Source organism: Hippopotamus amphibius, chromosome 1 (assembly GCF_030028045.1).
Source record: "Hippopotamus amphibius kiboko isolate mHipAmp2 chromosome 1, mHipAmp2.hap2, whole genome shotgun sequence".
Lineage (NCBI taxonomy): Eukaryota > Metazoa > Chordata > Mammalia > Artiodactyla > Hippopotamidae > Hippopotamus > Hippopotamus amphibius.
Genome location: NC_080186.1, coordinates 74958623 through 74962647, shown reverse-complemented (window position 1 = coordinate 74962647; position 4025 = coordinate 74958623). Strand labels below are relative to the sequence as shown.

The window sequence follows — 4025 nt, the reverse complement described above, 5'->3', positions numbered from 1 at the left end:
CAGAGGGAATCACGGGGCAGAAATGGTATCAAATTGGTGATTAGCAAATATACGAACTTGTGGTGTTACTACCCCCGGGCAGGGTGATTTAGAGCAAATTATGTAATCATTTTAGGCTTTATATGCTTCCTTTGCTATGAAACAGAGGAGCAATTAGATTAATGATTTTTGAAATACCCAATAACTCTAAAATTCTCTAACTTGATCTGAATGTGAAGGAATGACAGAATGTAAATGAATGAAGAAGGGGAACAAGATAGTTTGAAACAAGATAGTTTCAGGTATCTGGGGAGCAACTTTACACTTCAGTTTGTATCCTGTGGCAGACTCTCCCTGAAACTGAGCACCATCACCAGTCATCTTATTTTTTGGCCGTGCCACTTGGCATGCAGGACCTTAGTTCCCCAACCAGGAACTGAACCCACTCCCGCTGTAGTGGAAGTGTGGAGTCCTAACCACTGGACTGCCAGGGAAGTCCTTCTTGTTTTATTAATATTGTTTTCTTAAGAAAATCTGTTTTTTATTACTATTATTGGAAATAATAATAATAATAATTGCTTCGGTTAAAGGAGGGTTTTCCTTTCTCAAAATTGTTTCCTTATTTATTTCCCATCTTAATCTTTACTGACTTTGAGGCAGAAAGTGAAGGCAGACATATCTGGCTGTACCTACACTATTAGGACAAATGGAGAATTTGCAAAAGGTCCCCCAATGAGCGAAGTCCAGAGTCAAAATCTGCTGACTTCTAGCCTTATGTTCCTTTTTCAAGATTGCTTTTTCCTTTTTCTCCTAATATTTTAAAATATTTTTCTTCCAGATTTGGATTTCTCACCTTGAATTTTGCTCAGGGATCATGATCTCTATATAACTGGAACCAGAGCTTCTTATTTCCTTTCTGCTCTGGAGCTTTCTTCTTTAACTGTAGATGATTAAAACATCTCTCTGCTTGTTGGGATGGTCCTTGTAAAACCACTGTGAACTCAAACTTCAAATCTTCTGTTATGGAAATGCCTCAAACCTCAACTCACAGATAAAGGTTTTTATTATACCTTGAAACTATATTAGAAATTGATAATTCACTCTTTCAACATAGTTTTCATACAAAGTATTTTTATCTCTCCACGGCAGAGTAAAGAAAGTACTTTAGGTTGTGAATTTGTCATGTAATTAAGGGTGAAGATAATGTCAATAGAGGAATATAACTATCAAAAGCCTAATATATTAATTAACACAATAATGTGAAATAATTCTTAAATGACTTATATGAATAAAACCATTCTTTTTATCTGGTGGCAATATTCTTTAACAAAATATTAGTAGAGTACCATCTTTTGCCAGAATTTGTGCTATGTTCTTGTTGATTTAAAGATAAGCAAGACAAAAAGAAGAAAAGCAGGAAAAACTGTGAGCCTCAAAGTCTTCATATTCTAATAATAAGAAAAGAGACAAAGTTTCATATTATTTTGGATTTTTAGATTCCAAGTGAAAATAACTCTGATATATGCAGAAGGAAGATGCTATGGCAACAAAAGAAGGCATCTCCTGAATGTCAGGGTCAATTCAGAGAAGAAGCATTGCTTGAGTTGAATTCTAAAGGATAAATGGGAAGCCATCAGGAACTGGGCAGGAAGATGATAATTCCCGGCGTAAGTTTTAGCATATGGAAAGAGCATATCACTGTATGGGAAATGGATATTCTTTATTATGGCTAGATTATTGGTTGTGTGGAAACGTAGTACTTAAAGATAGAAGTAAATCATAAAGGGCATTGCATGTCAAAATAAATTTCTATTTTATCAGATAGTTGAGAAAAATCTCTCCGTTGATTATGTGAAGAATGTTGGCTTGAATAGATTAAAAAGGGTGAGTAAAGGATTTTTGCAAATTGTGAACATGAACAGAAAGATAGCTACTTTGAAAAGGAAAATTTGAGAGAACAGACGTTCTCTTTTAGACATGGTATTAAACATCTAAGTGGAAGTATAGAAAGTTGGATACACAAGTCTGGGATTTAAGGGACACTTCCAGACTGAATTATACATTTTGATTTTTTTTTTTTGGTAGCAAACTTTAATTGAAATCTTACATAACTCAAGCTTTATAAAAAGCCAACATAATTGAAAATTGAGTTCTCTCTCTAAAGCCTTAAGTATTCAAAGCCTGAAACGGTTAATTTAAAATTAAGCAAACAAATATAACAATAACAAAAACCCTGCAGCAGATCCTGCTGAAATACTTAAAAAAAAAAAAATCTAAATGAGCTTAATCTTTACAAGTTATTTTAGCTCAAAAGCTATAAAATCAAAGTTATCTTAATTCTACAAAGAAGGGAGAGGATCTTTGACTTCATGCCATTTCTTTAGAACCTCATCTTTTTCATCAAATTTGGCTATAAATCCAATTTTCTTGTGTCCCTGTTTTTGGGAAATTCTTGCAGAAGAGGCCAAGTACAAACGTGGAAGAGTAACTGCCTAAGCAAGTAGGAAAGTGTTCTGTAATAGTGTGCAAAGAATGTAGAGTTCTGGGTTAATCTCTGGAACTCGATCTGGATCGTGACCTTGACTTTGAATGAGATCTAGAACGGGATCTTGAAGCTCTTTTTGGTGGAGGGGGACACAGAACAGGCCTTTACGGGTGGAGCAGGTACGGGTGAATTGGAACGAGACCGGCTCCTTGATCTAGATTTTGACTTTATATCACCTTTTCCATTTTCTTTGGGGGAACGAGATCGAGAACGAGACCTGCTTCGAGATTTCTCATACTCATCTTTCAATCTGCTCTGAGAGCGCGAACGGGAGCCCCGATCAGACTTGGGTTAAGATTTGCTTTTTGATCTAGATTTCCTGCCTTTTGAACGAGAACGTGATCGGCCTTTGCTCCGAGACCTGAATCGGGAGCGACTTTTTGAGACACTTCGAGATCTACTGCGGCTGCTCCTACGACTCCTACTTCGTGACCTTCTAGATCGTGACCTTGATCTACTTCCAGAATAAGACCGCCTATGGCTTGTTCGTGGTTTATCTTCAATGAGTCTAATATTTCGCCCACTTATTTCGGTACCATCCAGCTTATCCAAAGCACGCTTCATGTCAGAGCAGGAGCGAAACTCAATGACGCCTTCGTTTGTGCGTTCTTTGTGAGCATCCGCATAGGTTACTTCACCTGCTTGTCTCATGACATCCTTTAAATCTTGCCAACTGCAACGACTAGAAAGATTTTCTCCAATAAGCCTGAATTCTGCGCCTACGGGTGGTCCATATTTGTCTCTGCCAGAGGTTCTCCGACTGCTGTATCCACGTCCACCACTGCGGCTTGCGTAGCTGTAGCCGTCGCGATCGAGGCGCGGGCCCCGGGCGAGCTCCACGATCACGCGCTCGCCGCAGAGCTCCTTGCCGTTCAGCTAGTAAATGGCGTCGTCGGCGTCGCGGGAGTCCTCAAGCTCCACGAAGCTGTACCCATTTTTAAGGTCTATTTCGAGAAGGCGGCCATAGCCACTGAAAAAGCGCCGGATGTCCTTCTCCCGGACGTTGTAGCTCAGGCGTCCTATGTAGACGCGCGGCATATCCGTGGCGGGCGAGGGGCCCGAGGGCTGGCTCGAACTACTGGCCGCAAGGCAGAAGCCGCGGTGCGGGTGCGGGGACGGCGAGAGCCAGGACACGCGCCTCACACCGCAGCGGCGGCCGAGTCCAGCCACACAATCATACATTTTGATTTTATCAGCATATGGGTAAGATTTAAAACCAAAGACTAGGGAAATCACCTACAGGAAAATAGAAATATCTTCCAGTACTTTATCTGGGAATATATATGAGAGATGGTTGTTCGGGGGAAATAATTGCTGTTAGAGATGATCAGGACTCTTTCCTTCCTTTCTCTTACTTATTGTAATCCAAGAATGAATCTGGAGCTAGAACAAGATGATGTCTTGTTCAAAGTTTTGCAAACATTGCTCTGTAAGAATGAAGGCATTACTTAAATCTGAGGACGCTATTTTCTGGGCTGGAGATTGCGAAGCAGATAAAATA

The 4025-nt window shown here is 39.9% G+C and overlaps 1 pseudogene; it reads right to left on the bottom strand.

Annotated features, from left to right (window-relative positions):
* Positions 1 to 2505: 2505 nt before the first annotated feature.
* LOC130860008 (serine/arginine-rich splicing factor 6-like) lies at positions 2506 to 3630 on the bottom strand (annotated as a pseudogene).
* Between the last annotated feature and the right edge of the window lie 395 nt (positions 3631 to 4025).